General features: G+C 39.2%; 1 protein-coding gene across 3 annotated transcripts in view; it reads right to left on the bottom strand.

The window, feature by feature from the left end:
• Window positions 1–19497, bottom strand: part of HS3ST5 (heparan sulfate-glucosamine 3-sulfotransferase 5) — a 312296-nt gene that overhangs the window by 98011 nt on the left and 194788 nt on the right. The window contains exon 3 of one of the 3 annotated variants that reach the window (XM_083176864.1): window positions 8820–8908. The exons of the other annotated variants lie outside the window; for them this stretch is intronic. The gene's annotated coding sequence lies outside the window, so the exon portion shown is untranslated. The remainder of the gene's footprint in view (window positions 1–8819; window positions 8909–19497) is intronic. 3 annotated transcript variants of the gene reach the window in all.

Raw genomic sequence — 19497 nt, 5'->3', positions numbered from 1 at the left:
GACAATATATATAATATATATATATATATATATATATATATATATATATATATATATATATATATATATTGATGATAGATGATTAACAGAATAAGAACACATACTAAACAAGTCCAATGTATAAGAGTAGTATCACAATAATTGATAATATATGAAATTAATAAAACCACATTTTGTTCCTGACATGTAATTTGCTAATATGAGAAAATGAAATATATTGTAATATATGCAATTTCACCAAGCTGTCTGTAATCAGAAAGAAAAACAGAAAGGGTTACCAAGAACTGTGACTTAAGTGGAAGGTATCTTGCAGCTGCCTCTGACAAAGGCATAACACTGCCACAGGAAAGATAAAACTACAATTACCAGTTATTAAAAATAAAGCATTCCATTCTGGGAGCAGTATCACCACTACATAATCTATTTTGCATTCTCATTAGGGCTTCAGCGTCGCGCTCTGCCTTCCTGATATGCTAACATGGAAAATAACAGCCTAAAAACTAATTCATCATAATGCATAAAAGACTACCAATTGAATAAGTCGCAATAACCTTTCAAAACCAGCAGCTTTTAAAAGTATTAATTTCCACTTCAGATAATTGGGTAGGACACCTAGGTGGACAGGCAATATTTTTATGGGATTGCCTTGTCAGCAACTGAAATTGTCTTTGGATTCGGGAACAATAGCTTACCACTAAATGACAGTGAATCTTGTAAATAGGTCCTTGATGACAGGACTTGCCATAAATCCTCAAACTGAACTCCTCTCCCAAGGTCACTAATAAAACTATGCAGGTATCAAATGGCCTTCACTGGATACTAAGTAGAATGGTAGGCTTCATAAAAATGGCCACTGGTTGTGACTGATGTCATAAAATCAAATTAACAAAATAAGTTATAGTCAAGCAATGTTTCCACAATCCACTATATAAAGTAGCTGAACAAGTTTCATGTGTGTGGCTTTTTAACGTTTTTTTTTTTTTTTTTTATTAAGAACAGAAATGATTCAGGATTCAAAGTTTGAACATATGTGGCTTTAGTAAAAAAGCATTAACTGGGAAAATTAGAGTAGTATTAATGGTATATGAAATTATGGGAAGCGGTCATCTGTCAGATCAGACTTAGGTCGACAGTCATTAGGTCGACCCTGGAAGGTCGACTGGCCCCAAGGTCGACAGGGTTAAAGGTCGACATGGGCCAAGGTCGACATGGGTTTAGGTCGACAGTCATTAGGCCGATATGAGTTTTTCACTTTTTTTTGAGCCGACATGTGCCGACAGGCGGTATTTCATGCCCTACCATCCACTAGGGCGTGGTGGGAGAATAAAATAGTGTGCCGAGCGTAGCAAGGCACCGTGCCCGAAGCATTGCGAGCGAAGCGAGCGATGCGAGGGGCTGCGGTTCAACTCCAACTGTGTCCATGTCGACTGTGTCAACATTCGGGTCAAAAAAAGTGAAAAACTCATGTCGACCTAATGACCGTCGACCTAAAACCATGTCGACCTTAAGTCATGTCGACCTTTAACCCTGTCGACCTTGGGGCCAGTCAACCTTCCGGGGTCGACCTAATGACTGTAGACCTAAGTCTGTTCTGACAGATGTACCGCTTCCGAAATTATTTGTTGGGATACAAGGAAATATTGATCACCTGTGAAGGTGTCTTTGGTGTGTATAGTCATGGCATGCAGTAAACATGAGAAAGTTATATTTACCGTATGTACCAAATTTTTTTGTATTATAAAAATTTTTGAACAAAAAGTTTTTATTGATTTTCTATTGTTCATTCTATTCAATATATATACACATTGATTAAAAATGATTTGCTGTTCAACTTTTGTGGGTAACAAAAGTCTTTGACATGCGTGCTCTGTTGTTTTTATTACTGCACTAACTGACGTGCCCGGCGTTGCTCGGGAAAACCTTGGGTGTTTTTTAATTTCCAAATTTGCTTTAAAATTTCGTCTTATGCTGTGCCAATGGCCCAAGATTGTACTTTGTTAAATCCTCCACCACAATGTTAGAATGTGTTTGCATTGATACTCAATGACAGCAATGAAATCAGGAGTGGTGTTGTTGTTTGCAACACACAGCTCCTGACTTGATAGCTTGTGTGTGTTAATGAATTCCACATCCATTCCTGAGATTTAGCCTCTATGATACATTAATTTTGGTACTTCTATGTTAGTTGGGTGCCCACTAAGCTATTTGCTTATTTTTCCACGTCCCCTCGTGGGGCTCGCTAGGCTTGCAACGCTTCGGGCTCTGTGGCTCGCTGCGCTCGCCACACTATATACAATCAACTCCATGCCGACATGGATAGTGGGGGTATGAGCATACTAACTATAGTGGGTGCCCAACTAACATATAAGTGTGTTTGCGTGTGTTGTACTGTTCTTGTGTGTGTGTTGTAGTGTATGTGGGTGTGTGTTGTACTGTGTGTGGTGTGTTCGGGGTCGGTGCAAGCCCTGCCAGTGCCCCAGGTGACCCCCCACCAGTACAACCCCCCCCCACCCGGGCAGTGGGCACCACCTATGGACTGTGGCTCAGATGTCAGACTCGTCTGCAATCTGCCTCTGACATTGCAGTGCTGAGGAGACCAGGAAGGAAGCTGCAGCAGCAGCAGGTGGCAAGTACGGGACATCCAGCCAGTGGGGGGAGGGAATGCGGGCACAGTAGTCTGTGGGTGGTGCCCGCTGCCCAGCCCCCCCCCCCCAGACGGGCAGGGGGGGGTGAGTGTGCGTGCGGGGGGTCACCTCGGGCTCTCTGTGGCTGAGCAGCAGGGGGGGCAGCGGATTGCTGCTGTCCAGCACGGGGGGGGGGGGCAGCCTTCCACGGATTGCCATTGTCTAGCTGAGGGAAGGGGGTGGGGCACCGATCGCAATCCACTGGCAGGCTATAGCCAGGGGGGTGGGGCGTGTACGGCTCACTGACTCACCTGCTTGGTTAAATTCCTGGCTGGGTGTCCCTTACTTGCCAACTGCTGCTGCAGCTTTCTTCCTGGTCTCCTTGGCGGCTCAGTACCGCCCTCCAGTGGCCGGCACCCTAGGCAAATGCCTAAGGCTGCCTTGTGTGGCGCCGGCCATGGGGGTGTTATGTATGTGTGTGTTGTGTTGTGTGTATCTGTCCAATGTGTAAGTGTGTGAGGTGCGCTACATATATATGTGTGTGTGTAGTTTGCTGTGTGTGGGTATGTGGTGTACTGTGAGTGATGTGTGTGAGGGTGGCTGATGTCATTTGAGGACGCCGAGGAAACTTTGGGCATCCTCATGCGCCAGCCTCCTGCCTGTCCCCTCTGCGCGAACACTTCGGCGACTGAGATGTACACCGAAAGCATTGGCACAGTGGCCCTGCACATACTGTACATATATATTTGCCGATACGCAGACGCAGAGCCGCACAATTGGTCCTCAGACCGATTAAGCTAAACAGCATATGATCCAGAATCAGTGGGGTGAAATTATTTGTAGCAACCGGTAACTGTATTTGAGACTGAGAAACTCAAAGGCTGATTACTTCAATATGTAGCCACAAAAAAGTCAAGGTACTTCCTGCGCGCAGATAGAGATGCTGCTAACTCACAAAGAGGGTTACAACAATAGACCAACAGCCCTAGAAAGTCAAAAGATCACAAGAAAAACAACTACCAAGTTAGGATATTTTGTTGGCACAGGTAATTAGTTGTAAATTCCACACTAGTGTAACATTCCTTTTTGTCCCTGAATCCTTTGAGTTTTGAATGAGGTAAATTCCTCTTAAGGTGCTTACTAGTTGTTGATTCTCTCCAAGAAATGTCTAAGAAAAAATTAATTTATGCCTCTCATAGCGCAAAAAGTTTTAGATTTGAGAAGCATATATTGAATAAAAATGTAAAAAAGCAAAGCCACCAAAAGTAATAAATGAGTACTACATTGGGCTTTAGATGATATATAGAATTAGGATGAAGATGGTCAGCCCTCCAAGGTTCCTAACGACATCTTTCCCTGTGCTCCACCTTTCTAACATATTCTATTAGTGTCTATGATTAATTGAATAGGATTCCCTGTGTGGCATGATTAATCAGCTTCTGGGTATACCCGATGGCTAATTGAATATGCCCCAATAAGTCCTATATGCAGTAATGGGCCCCACACACAGCACGATATTCAGGCATTTTCTGAGCGATTTTAACAAATCGCTCAGAAAATGCATGTAAATCGCTGTGCATATAGCCCACACAGCGATTTACATGTGCGCCCCAGCCGTTCTTAATCTCTCCAAGATTCAGAATGGACGGGCTGTACAATTCAGAACAGTCGCTCAGAAAGCTCCTGCTCATCTCCCACATGTGTGGCTGCGGGCAGATGAGCAGGGCCGAGCAACTGCAGACGCCACAGACCCGCTGCAGACTGCGCCGCTGAACCCGCCACCACCACCCCTGACCCCCCTTCCCCACCAGCAGGAGCAACCATTGCCACCCCCACCTCACCTCTCCTCTCGGTGGCAGCGGCATTGGGACGGAGTTGTAAAAAAAAAAAATTATTCAAATTTCAGGTGAAGAACACAGATGAAGAGGCAGAAGCCCTGGGAGGCGGCAGCCATGCAAAAGAGCTTAGAGGGCCGCCGCCCCCAGGTGAAGACGCCGCAGAAGCCCTGGGGGGGCAGGAGCCCCCTGGGTGAAGACAAGATGAAGTTTAATAAAATACGTAAAAACCGGTGTTTGTGTTTTTATTAAATAAAACATTTTAAACCAGTGTTTATGGTTTTATTTTATTATTTCCTTTACAGGGGGGCTATAGGTCCCGGCGGGCATTTAATGCCCCACATGCTGGTACCTGTGGTTCTCCCAAGTGCCAGCATGTGGGGCAGGCTTGCTGGGACCTGTAGTCCTACTGTAAAAGACAATATTACTGTTAAACAAGCTATCAACCTTGCACCCACCGCCCAGGGGTGCAGGGGATAGCCCCGGGCTTCAGCCCAGGCCTGGGGTGCCCTGGAGAGGGGGGACCCCCTTATTTGGGGGGTCCCCACCCCCCAAAAAAACACCCGGCCTGGGCTGACTAGTTAGGGTGGGTAACGCTTTGGCCATGGGACCCCATCAAGAGTATCCCCTGGCGATGGCATTACACCCCCTGCTAATGGAGCCTGGTGCTGGTCCCCAAAATCCGGGGGATCCCACTCACTTTGTCCTCCGTATTTTGGGAACCACGACCACTCAAAAAGCCTGATGCTGGTCACGCCTGGGGGGGGGAGGGGGGATGGGGGGGGGGACCCAATTCCATTTTTTTTCCAAAATTATTTTCTGTATGACTGAGAGGAGGTTCCCACTGTACCACCAACGTTTCAAAGTGTGCATATGGGGGGGGAGGTGTTCTGGGGGAACCACTAGCCACCATGAGTTAAAAGTTTTTTGGGGGGTCCACTAGCCACCAATGATCAAACTTTTTTTCTGGGGGGGGGGCATACCTATTAAAGAAGACAATATTTATGTGGTAGAGGTCTATACCATATAACATTGTTTTTGTAATGAAGTGCAGTGTTTTACTTCACTTTCTGTGACAGTTGTGGCAGATTTGAAATCTCCCATGCTGAATCTCCCATTATGAATCTCTGGCAAAAATCTCTCTGTATGTGGCTCATTGTCTGAAAGAGTGAAATCTCTTGTGCTGAATCTCCCGTTATGTATCTCTGGCACCCATCTTTGCGTATGTAGGGCCCTTAAGTCTCAGTTTTATTCCCTTTTACACATAGAGCGAGTTGAGCCTCCATGCTGAGCAATCTAGCACACAGTGAGGCATTGGCGATGTTTGTTGAGCTATCTGTTATGACCAGTGTTCACAATTCAGAGAACACTGGCGATGACTAGATTTATACTGCATGCTTTATAAATATAGTCAGGCGCTAGTGATGCTCAGAACCATGTATTGCCGTCACCAGGGGCCATCCACACAGAGAGATCCGTGCTTTATCTCTGAGTGACCTAGACAGATTGCTTAGACATGGGTCTGTAATTGCCCCATATGCACCTGCTTACCACCTGTGTTTGAAATCCCAATATTATATTTTCGAAAACACTCCTATTTTGCAAATATAACTATATCTATACACATATATTGTTCTAATGTCTCAGTTAAAATGTAACAATATTACACTAACCAAACATTTAAAGACTAAAGACCAATCTATTTACTTGATCTAGGTTAGTGGTGTCACTTATGGCCCTCCAGCTGTTATGGAACTACACGTCCCAGCATGGCCTGCCACAGTTTCAGCAATCCAATATATAAAATCTGTGTCAGGGCATGCTGGGATGTGTAGTTCCACAACAGCTGGAGGGCCATGAGTTTGACACCACTGATCTGTGTGTGTGTGTGTGTGTATATATATATATATATATATATATATATATATATATATATATATATATATATATATATACACACACACACACAATATATATATATATATATATACATACATACATACATACATACATACACACATACATACATACATACACACACAATCATTTTCTACAGCAGAAGCAAAATATAGGCTATTTTAAATGATTTGACATAGATAAAGAGAGCCAGAAATTGCTATATTTGTCCATGTTTCCATTTTTGGCTGCACACAGTTCCAGCTATTATGGTAGAGCTACCGGAAATTGCTAATTCTCCTATGCAGCCCTAAAGGTGTGTGGAACTCCTAGTGATAGTACTGTCTATGATATACCATTCTGGACAGCACAGGACTAATTATCAGTCTGAAATTGTGATGTCGTCTCTACATTTGTTTGTGTATAATGTAGCTGTGAAGTCACAGATTTTCTGCTGGACTAAAGAAAGGCTTTTCATTGGATCAAAGAACAATCATTTGTATTTCTTGTTAACTGCTTAACGATTTAGGGCTTTTTGGTTACAGTCATACCCCACATTATATTTTTATATTTTTTATAAGCCAAACTAACATATTTTGAAATGAACAAATCTAGATGTGCCGTGCTTGATGTAGATGTGTTGTATGGTCGTATGGATTTGTATCCGGCATCGACCGTAATCCTATTTGTTAGTAAATTTCCCCCATTGAGGAGGGATAAGATGGCGCAAAACAGTGAGGGATATGGAATAAACATCGCAACAAATTATTATTGAGCAGTATTATTTGCTCAATAATTAATTTCAAGATTATTACAAAATTAGCAATCCCAATGTTTATTTGACATTTAAAGATATTTTTACTGGTTATTACAGATTTTACAATCTACTTCATTTTAATTAATGAACTATGTTCCATCATGTCATTTTATTTTTAAATAGTTGCTCATTTTAGAAGAAAAGCATTTTCAATTACAATGTGAATTGTTGTTATATACTGTACCATCTAAGTAGATTATGTGTAATGTAAATTATTTTTATTTATGGAATCTAAGTTTATTATAGGCAAAAAGTTAATTTCCTTAATCAAGATTACTTTTATATTATTGTGAATTAGTTACTATGTTTTACTTCTTTGAAATAAAAAACAGGATGTTTAGTTCAAAGTGATTAATTCACATATAAACTTGTTTTATATAAACAATAAGGAAAAAAAGATCTAACCATTACAAAACGCTAAGAAAGAACCAATTAAACGGATGGGTAAGTTATGCTCTAGAGCAAATGAAAGAGAATAACAAAAAGAAATGAAAAAGCTGAGTATGGTATCTCTGTAATTCAGAGTAGTCACTTGATTGGCCATTGACCCCAAGGTGAAAATTGATTCTCAGGAGCTTCCAAGAAAATGCATTTACAGCAGAAGTTGTAATCTGCATAATTACATTAATATTCACATATATAATCCCATAGATAGTGTAATAATGTTCCTATTAATCTACCAAATTACAACTAAAGATCTCTTTCTGTACTATAAAATCATGATATAATTAAAAAAAACTCTATAGCACTAATACAAATTGTATGTTATTTTGTATTTTATTGGACTATTGGTTGTGGAAAATATTTCCAAGTTATACATAAGAGGGCAAGACAGAAAGATACAGTACAATTTGAATAGTTTGCAAATCAGACCTATGTAATCTATGTTATAGTTTGAAGACATTTTAATTTTGTTGCCAAACTGTTCTCCAATGCAGTCCGTTTAACAGGGGTGTTTTAAGGGAGGTGAAGTTTTGTGTGCATCCTCTGCCAGAGTCTACTGCGCATGAGCAGGTCTCCAGGCACATGGCGCCCACACCTTTAGCCGGAGACATATCCAGTGCACATGCGCAAATCACTCGGAAAGGCTACGGCAACCATTTTCTGAGTATTTTGTGTCCACGGCTGCGAGACTCCAGAGGGGTAAGTATAATATATGGATGCAGAGTGTGCATTGTGGGCCCAGGCACATGTGTGCACCCATTCTAGAAATGTCTATGCCTATTTATTAAGAGCTGCATTTAATTGGTAGTTTATGGTTTTGACATATTACAATATATTGAGATGATTATTCAGTGATGGAGTCTAGAAAACAGTATTGTGTCTGCATCTTCTATTATAGATGGTGCACTGAAGAACAGACAGGCCTATCTTGTGCGTTCACTGTTTTGGTGCTTTTCTGCTTATGCTGCTATCGTGATTACGATCATTTTATTTTTCAATAAACATGTTTTTATTCTGTGTTGCCTACAAAACCAATTGGCTTTTTCTATCAAAGAGCACCAGACTAACTCTGCTAAGTACAAAAACTAATGACCTACAAGCTGATGCACTCATCTTTAAAACTGCACACTGCTTTTATCTTTGCAGTTCTCCATCTCCACATTAGAAAAACAATAAACCAACAATAGATAATCATCCTCTCACCCAGCAGTAACCAGAAGCATTGGGACTGCACATTATAGCAGTGTACAGGACAGGACCATAGCGGAATGGACTTGAGACGGACACAGGACCTAAAACATCAAGAAAATAAAACTATGCATTTTTACTGTTGACAAGAATAAAATCAATAAATACATATATGGTTATGATTAGTCACATTTTAAAGGAAAACAATGCATACGCTTTTATAAAAGAAATCCCCATTTGCACCTGCAAGAGCCTGAACTACAGGTATTTTAATTTTGTGGTTTGTTTATCCAAACAGTTTGAATGTCATTACTCCACAATGTCTGTGTTTAGACTACACTACCTGTAAATACATACTGTATTTGCTGGCGTATAAGACTACTTTTTTCCCTTGAAAAACATGCCTCCAAGTGGGAGGGTCGTCTTATACGCCGGGTGCACTTATATAACAAACTCTATATTTTGAGTGGAAATGTTGGGGGGTCGTCTTATACACCCAGTCTTATACACCGGCAAATACGGTAAATAAAAAATAAATGTTTTTGGTAATATCTTTATTTAATGTACAATTTTGCTGTGAATTATGAAAATTAATTGATTAATATTTTTGGGTAAGCCATTTCAGTCATCTCTTCAATGTCATGACATTTTTTCCTTTTGATTATCTAAACCTGGGGTAGCCAACCCTAGTCCTCGAGAGCTACCAACAGTGCATGTTTTGCAGGTCTCACAGAATCACAAGTGAGCTAATTAGCTCCACCTGTGGATCTTTTAAAATGTGTCAGTGATTAATGATTGCAGCTGTGCAGCAGCTAGGTTGTCTGGAAAATGTGCACTGTTGGTTGCTCTCGAGGGCTAGGGTTGGCTACCACTGATCTAAACTAAGCTTTTCCAAACAAACTTATAGTAATATAGGCCATATGTCTGCACCGCAATTCCCTGTTCTGCTAATCCGATTCGCCCATTTGATTCACCAATAAAAACACATTGATGAACTTAATATTAGTATAGGTTCTGATATAGGGAGTCGACGGCACCTAGATTGCCAATCATGTGGTCGACGCATCTAGTTAAATGCCGAATGATAGTCGGCAGTATCTACATCAACAGTAACGAAAGTTAGATGCTAGCGTTAGATCGATGGGGACATGATCGACAGCTACTCAGTCAACACAAATTTTCACACTTGTTTTGGTGAGTATGTCAACATAGGTGAACATGGACACCAAATAAGTGTACAGTGTCTCCTTGCATGGCTCTCTACGTTTGCCATGTTTAGGCACGGTGGGTTGCTAAGCTTGGCACACTATTATACGCTAACTCTATGCACACCTGTATAGTAAAAATCGAAGTCAGTCTAAAGCAAAGAAACCATGAAAAACTCGTATTGACCTTGTGACTGTCGATCATATTCCGGTTGATCCCACGCTTGCATCTATCTTTTGTTACTGTCAATCTAGACGCTGTCAGCTATCTTTAGGCATCAAATTAGACATGTTCAACCAAGAGTGGTTGACCAGGTGATTGTCGATCTAGCCACCGTCCATCTTTTTACAGGATGGGATTATATATATTATATATATTATATGGCTAGTGGTGCCAGTCCTCCAGTGTTGTGTGATATATATATTAATGATATATAGGTTAATATTTATTAGGAAATATAAAGAGAAAAGGGGAGCTCCATGGTGCGTGTAAATGACATTTAATTAGGAGATAAAAACTCCAATAACACACGTAAAAGCAATTGCTCGTACCAATAAAGTATGCACTGTGGGCTGGTTACCACATGATATAAAAGACATACCCGGGGCAAACTGCTCCAATGTGCTCCTCCACGATAATCCGGACCACGACAACCAGACACGCTGATTTGCGCTAGCAGATCTCAGGAACCAGAAACCGGCGTCTTCCCCCGGCTTCTGGTTCCTGAGATCTGCTAGCGTAAACCAGCGTGTGTGGTTGTCGTTGGCCGGATTATCGTGGAGGAGCACATTGGAGCAGTTTGCCCCGGGTATTTCTTTTATATCATGTGGTAACCAGCCCACAGTGCATACTTTATTGGTACGAGCAATTGCTTTTACGTGTGTTATTGGAGTTTTTATCTCCTAATTAAATGTCATTTACACGCACCATGGAGCGCCCCTTTTCTCTTTATATTTCCTAGATGTGTATGTCCTGACCCTGGATGTTGATGCTTACTAAAAAGGGAGCTGCAGTCTTTCAATTTGGACTTTGGTGACTTTTATATATCCTTGTTATAAGGCTATTTGAGGATTTGTTCTAATCATTACTGAAGCGCCACTCACACTTTTCTTCAATAAATAAATATATATATATATATATATATATATATATATATATATATATATATTATTTTTTTCATTTGAAATGTGACAGTAGAAAAGCCTCTATTGTCCTATTGTCTCATTTATTTTATAATTTGAAGAGGCGAGTGGATGAAAATGTTATGTTAAAATTGTTACATAACACTTTCATCCACTTGCCTCTACACTTTAATTTACTCCCTATGAGGCCCGTACGTCAAGGGAATATCAGGGCAATTCCCCATTCTCTGATAGAGAGATCAGGGAAATGATCCTCAATTTGTCGATTACAACCATAAAATGATCAGGATTTGTGAGCTGGGAATTTTTTTAATGCATTTTTTGCATTTTTACTGTAAATGTATGAGCCACATGAGTTGTCATTTTGCTTAAATTGCTACAATGTATCCTAATAATAAAACAAACAATTGTTTTGAACTAATATTTCCTCTGTTGGCAATATTTAATAGTATTCTGTCTATATGGTTAATGTCTTTTCACTTTTTGAGGAGACCCAATTAAGGTTCCACGGTGCTGGTAATTAAATGAGGAACACTGCATGTTTATAGTTGCATCTCCATGGAGTGTGAACAAAAATGAGTGACGTTTTTCCTGTTGCATAACTCACATTGAATAATAAATCTCCATTGACTTTTACTCCCCACAATCCGTTTCAATGTATCCACACTGTTCCTTCCTTGTCCATTCAATCACAGCTAGCAGTTTCAGATGCATATTGGTTTTGTCTCTATCCATAGGCATTATAATTTCTGCCTGATGGATTTTTAACTGCAGATGCCTTAACTCACAGCACTTATCTTCAGATATTTGATAAAATGAACTTAATAGCTACTAATATTGTATCCAGAGTTGCCATACCACTGCATCTGCATGAAGATAGGCTCTACAACAGGGACGTACACGGGGGACACCTGTACCAAGCCCCAAATATATGAGGGACCCCAGCTACAGCCAATTCCATCTAGTGCAGTAGGGACACAGTGGGAATAATACTAGAGAGACACACTGTAGTGGAGCTTCAGGCTGGACAGATACAATGGGTGGTTAGGTTTTAAAGGCAAAGGTTGGTCATAGAGCATGGAGTGAGGCTGAAACAGACTAGGGTGAAGATGCGGGAGATTATACACTGCCACCATAGTTTATAGAAGAGGCTGGTGGACAGTAGTCTTCACTTAGACACCAATTAAAAAAATAAAAATACATATAACTAATACAAATGATACCAAATAACAAATTCAGTTTAATAAAATGCAATCACATTGTGCCCTGCACAAAAACCCTCGGTTACTATGTATTATGTGGTTAATCCTCTGTTTTATTGTATGATCATCCACTTAGAGCAATATGAAAATATAAATTGCTTGCATTCCAGGAGTCAGAGGAATACAGGAAGAATAACATGTGACGTGCCAATTTTAAGGGGTATATTAACTAAACTGTGGATTTGTTGCCTGTAGATGCCACTTATTTTTCTAGCACCTTCTTGAAGATAGTGGCTAGTATCTGATGGGTTGCTATGGCAACATCTCCACTTTTCTAAACATGCACCTTAGTAAATATAGTACACCCCTTAATGCAACCACAGCTAGATGTCACCAAATAAAGCAAATATGAATCAGAATGACATATTCTGTATTTGTTTCTCCTAACCACTCCTATCCATTATATATACTGTGGGGAAGTAACAATCAACACACAAATGCTGTATGCTTGTTACCAGTGCCAGGACTCCTGAAATACTGCAGAAACAGATTGTTTTATTTTCAGGTATGGAATACATTTAGAAACAATAGACACTGCAATAATCATCCTAGAATGACCTTCTATGTGCCATAATTTGTGTAGTTTGTGGGAAATTGGAATTTTCTATTCCGTTGACAGTGCTGAGATAGGAATAAACTCAATAATTACTTGTTGCCTGTCGAACACAGAAATGAGTCATAAATATAAAGAAAATGTATTTCCAATGTACACAGTGCTGTTCACATACTTTGTCCAATGCTATATAAGTAGGCTTTGAAGTAAAATAATACAAGGTCCAAGGAGGTGATTGAGCGATCCAATCCCACGTTTTGGGCTATTATATTTCTATTATTGCCATTGTATAAGCTTTATGTAAGAGCAAAGTGATAAACTGTATTCTAAATTGTTTTGGGCTATTATATTTCTATTATTGCCATTGTATAAGCTTTATGTAAGAGCAAAGTGATAAACTGTATTCTAAATTGTAGCGTTATATAATAGATAAACAGTCAAGCATAAATACTATACATTTTACCATCTGACGTGGTCACCTGTTAAGATTAAAAAAACAATCTTTTTAAGATGACTCGCAGGGGACAAATAACTTACAACCTGCAATGACATGGTGCTGAATTGGTTCATTTTCACGTGCTACTGTAGGTCACTCCAAAGCTTGCAAGATTGAAAACCTGCAGAGCTTTCTAGCAGTTCACTTAACTCCATTCAGTGGCATTTATTTGTCATCTTAGCTTTAATTCAGAAGAGGAGTGACCCGGAACAGTAGAAAGGTAATTTTGTCTAGCACATCTTGATACATCCCATGCCAGCGCTCTCAGTTGGCTATGATTGCAGTGATTGTCGCCAATGTAGCTAAATAAAAACCTGGCTCGTGATGTGAATATTTTTAAGAAAGTATGACTTGTACGTAATAACTGTATTGTTTCTGTAATCAGAGACTGAAATCTGTTAGGTTAAAACATTTAACATTAGTCATTTTTTAGATAATTTTTTAAAAATATGTCTGTGTAATGCATAGGCTTAGAATAGACATTATGATGTTTGTAACTTCCCAGTGGTTTAGTTGGCATGTCTACTTCAGATCTAGGTGTAGTCTACTCATCACTAGGAAGCCTTAAATTGAGCTCCCTTTTTCTATATGACTTGGACAACTGCTCCTCTTACTAATCTATTATAAAGGCTCCTTCATAGGTCATATGACCTCTCTATGACCTTCTTGACTATGAGATGCACAGCGACTGAAATAGTTCATGCATTATAATGAATACATTATTCATAGCTTAACAGAATAAGAACATTAAAGATAACCTCTGTTTTTTGACCTTGCACCTCAAATTTTAATAAAGAAACCCCTTAAAGACCTACAACATCCTTGCTATTAACAAGATCAAGTAGCGATATATCAAATGTATTGAATGATTTAAGCTATGTTACTTTATAGAGTTATACATCAAATGCAGCAAAGCATTTGCAATACAGAACCTATTGTAATGATTAATATACAATACAGAGAGCTTTCTAATATAGTGCTGTGATAAGGGTTGGGATATGGATGAAACTGGAGCCATCTCATGCTTATTAAGATGCTTTCTGTGTTGAATATCATTCACTAGATTTACCTACATATTATGTATTGATCACTAAAGTACTTTTTGCAATTTACAGAAGTTACTAGAATGTTCTCTGTAGATATCAGTCAATAAATCGCTCTGTAGTCTATATTAAAATATTTGTCTAGGTGTCAAATACACAATTAACGGTACTGGGAATCAAGGAAACAAGCTTAATGCTACAGTGGAATGTTGTGGTATAATTCTTGGAATTCTACAAGAACATTCTCCACAGGTCTGCATGGGTATAAAGACAGAGTTCAAGTCTGTAATTGCAACTGCAGGGGGTCCAAGTTCTGATCACTGGAGAGAGAGATAAAGTGAATGGAGATAAAATACCAGCCCGCTCGAAGCAAATGCTTTGAAAGCTAGTCTGCTACCTTGTGATTGCCTCTGTGTTTGTGCATGTGTGAGAGAAAGAGATGTCGTTTCATTCGCTGCCAACAGATGGCAGTGTTTCGGAGACACACAATCAGACACTAGACAAATACATATAGATGATATATGTGTGTATATATATATATATATATATATATATATATATATATATATATATATATATATATATATATATTTCCAAAACGTGTCCCCTTTACAAGCTCACATTGCCAGCCTGCCACCTTCTACCCCCTTACACACTCACCCCAGGATACCATCCTTTACTCTCTAATGCACCCACACAACCAATCTGTCAGCCCAAACCCTTCCCCAGCCACACAGGCATGTTGCCCATTGGGGATCTTGCTCATAATACCCTCTCTTAACACTGCTTATTTATGTCCTAAGAGGAGGTACAGCTGAGTTGCGTATGACTGCAGTGTCTGTATATGCGTATACATGGCTCTGGAGAAAACAGTGTGAAAACATGGAATATACTACGTATAGCAAACCAATGTATACTATTAATTCAGTACAAATAAATACTCATCTTTGTGCAAGCAATACACATATTTGTGCATATGAAAGATTCAGCAATGTAGGGACGACTGGGAAACAAACCATATTATTGGAATGTGTGAAAAATATTACCAAACTTAATTAAGACAGCAGATTTTTATTTTACGCTACAGTATATTGTGTCTCAAAATAACCGGAGAAGAGAGACACATTATTATGGAACAGCCCACGTACACAAGAGATGTTAAATGTACCAGTGCACACTTTAATTGGCATGAACTTATGAAGCTGAACCCTCTGTTAGGAACAATGATGGCACAGCGAGTCCCATAGTCCCAATTCATTCAATTTTACAGGAGCACACATTTAGGTAAATTTGCTATTAGGAAATGGGAACTCATCAGAGGGATTTAACTGTATGATAGTATGGAGACATGGAATGCTAGAAAGCTTATTCAGCCAAAATGATGCAATTACAGTATTCTGTTAATCCCACACTAATAATCCCTTCCAAATAGTATTTTCTTCAGCAAAGCAAGTAATATAATGACCATATAGGCATCAAACTAAACAGTATAATAGCAATGATGCTCTCTTTTTACAAATAACGTACCTTATAAAAGTAAAACAAAATACATTATAAAACTAATGCAATAGTACATAAAACAATATACAGTACATTCTATAATTAAAGTAATAGTACATAAAACAATATACATTCTAAAACTAAAGTAATAGTATATAAAACAATATACATTCTAAAAGTAAAGTAAAACACACACATACAATAAAACAATATACATTCTAAAAGTAAAGTAATAGTACATAAAACAATACACTAACAATATACATTCTAAAGCTAAAGTAATAATACATAAAACTATATATATATATATATATATATATATATATATATATATATTCTAAGAAATTTATAGAACACAAAGCAGTATACATTTTAAACTAAAGTCCCTTTCACATTGCAGCTTGGAACAGCTGCAGTGTGAAAGCTCCATTGTCAATTTACTGGTTACAGAATACTGGTATTTTGAAACGTGTTAAAAGCAGGATCCTACACGTTTCAGAGCAGTTTTCCCTGCAGTCTGAACTAGTGATGGGAAATCTAGTTCGTTTTGGTGACTAGTTCATTATGATCTAGTTCACCCAAAAGATTAGATCAGAAGATTAGTTCATCTAGTTCATTATTCCAGCACTGACTCAGAGACTGAGAGGAGTGCATGGATCTAGATGAACTAGACTACATTATGACACACAGAGCAGGCATTGTAATACTAGATCATTGTAGGAGTTATAGTCTTGTTAGAATGATCATATACTGTATGTTTAATAAATCAGATTATTTTCTAGTTTAGAAAAGCAATAAGTTATACAGCACCTTCTCGTGACATGCTTATTCTTTAGCTCTGCAATGTTAATCCCATTGTGGTTATTATTTTACCTTCCATAATATGCAAGTAAAATACACATATTCAGAGTTTTTTAATAAGTCAATTTTTTCTGCTTTTAAAATACAGTAATTAGAAAAAAACATGTCCCCTTGCCCCAATTTAGCTGACATTAGAGAGAGATAAAGTAGAGACTTTGCAAAGTAACCAGTTGCTGATTGGTTGCTAGGGGCAACTGCTCCACTGTATGCATCATGAAGGTTCATACATATCCATCTCTGACTGTAATGTGGAGTAAACAGAGCTACTACAGTATACTGTATAACATGCAGTAGCCAGCACTGTGTCTGTGGCTGCATACACACAATACATGTGCCTGAGCACAGCAGTGCCACACATGGTAGCTCACAGGTACTGCACAGTCTCATTATGGTGTATAGTCACAGATTAGTTCAGGGATCTGTATGATCAGTGAACTAATTGAACTACTGAACTATTTGCAGGACTCATGAGTCATCAGGACAATGTAGTTCATTTGGATCCGCAGAGTCCAGACCATGTGTGAGCTCAGCACTGCCATCTTTGGCAGCTACCATGTACTGCCTCCTGTGTATTGCATGAGAGCTGATAACATGGTTGCTGCAGAAGCACCTACACACACAGGTCCCAGCAGAAGATTTAGCCCAGCAGTATGCTCAGGACCCTGTACCAGAAGCAGCAGCAAGTGTTTGGACATCTGAACTAATCATATAATGATAGTATCACATAAAGGTGAGCAGCATGAGCACACATTCTCACTCACAGACACACCACACATAGACTTTGGCTAGGCAGTGCATATTTATATTTTATTAGATCTGTATTTGCTGGGCTTTGTTGTACTTTTAACTTTAGATACAGGAAGGAAAGATCCAGTAAATGAGCCTTGGAGCTGCTGGGCTCTGTCTGTCTGTGTGTTACACTTCCCACTTGCTTTACTTCCTGGTGAACTAAATGAACTAATCTTTGCCAGAGCAGTGATCTGAACGATTTAGTTCACTTCGAAGATTAGTTCATTTTGAACTAATCATTCACAAACTACCCATCACTAGTCTGAACCGCTCAGAAATGGTATTTGCTACAAATGAGAACCACACAAGGGTGTGGTTCTCATTTGATCACATGATCCCTCCCACAAGCAAGAAATAAACATTTTAAATGACATTGTATGGCTTTATATGGGTGAAACGGGTTGAATCTCAAAGGTTCAAAAACGGTATTGAAACTGCAATATACCGTTTACAACATGCAATATGAAAGGGGTTTAACTGGCTTTTGACCCGTTTTAAGACACGTTTACAAAAACGGGTTGAAAGCAGGTTTGCAATGTGAAACCAGTATAATTGTACGTAAAAGCAAACTAGGGTAATGTACAATTCTTTTACTTTTTCATGTTTCTTGCAATTTGCTTATTGATATCAGAAACATACAAAACTTTTTGTCATATCCCACCCGATGGTGGGCGAGAGATTTGATGCTGCATCCTAGGATGCAAGTTGGATCTTTATATGCAGCGGCTTCCACCCCTGGGCTCCAGCACTGAACAAGCAGTGGAGGGGGTATTGCTAGGCATATATATACAATTATACATACTATACATGTAATATATGTGCTGAATCATTCCCCTGGGGATTGCCAGCGAGAAGAGCATCAGCACCGCAAGGAGCCTGGGGAAAAAGGTCAAGCTATTACAAACTGTTAAGTCCGCCCCTTGGACTCTGGTGAAACTAGCCAATTGGAGTCTGGGGATAGTAGTATTTAAATATCCCTTCTTCAGCAGCAGTGATAGCAAATCCAACTGCACCTGAATAGCGTATCAATCAGAAGCAAACAATTGGGTTAATTTAATGATGGAAACATACAGGCATTTGGCACATATAGGAAGTGGTGCATGCAAACAATGTGTACTTGTATCCAAATATGGAGTTGACTGCATCTTACACTTCAAATGAGTACTGCTTACACCACATCCCGCATGTTTAAAACAGGCAGATGTGTAGAAGATGCAAAGGTTAGCTGTCTATGTTATTATTATACTCTTTTTGTAAAAACCTAACAATGTAATTAAAATTACATCTCAATACATTTATATTTTATGTCCAAAGAGTATAATGTGATCAGGAACAAAAGTCACATTTACCATATATAAAAATAAACACGAAAGAGCTGATTTTATAGTTGGCTGTAACTATGCTCCAAAATACATGTGCAATTTGTGGTCCAGAGAAAAGGCTGGAGTTCTGTGTTTATGCAGAGTAGAAACACAAGTAAACTATAGTAAGGCTGGTAACAGTAGTATGTGTGTCTAGTAATCACCATGCGTACATCACATGCTGTAAGGCACTAATACCTCTTTGTACATCAGGAACAACGCTACTCTCAATTTTGTGCACAAGAAATACATATTACATTTTCTTCAAGAGGCACCATTCAGCAGCAGAACCATGAAACAGAAGACATTGTCAGTGTTCTTAGCTACTGTATCTACTGCTGAATGGTGCCTCTTATGACTCTCCTAAATCACAACTCATCAGCAGACGCCTCTGCAAATGTGGCAATTTTTGTAAAATGTTTATTCGTCAGCTTACACTGCTTCCCAGGACCTGAGGTGTTCCCTAGCATACATTTTACC

This window comes from Crinia signifera, chromosome 3 (assembly GCF_055691185.1).
Source record: "Crinia signifera chromosome 3, ASM5569118v1, whole genome shotgun sequence".
NCBI classification, from domain to species: domain Eukaryota; kingdom Metazoa; phylum Chordata; class Amphibia; order Anura; family Myobatrachidae; genus Crinia; species Crinia signifera.
This window is presented reverse-complemented; position numbering and strand designations above follow the sequence as displayed.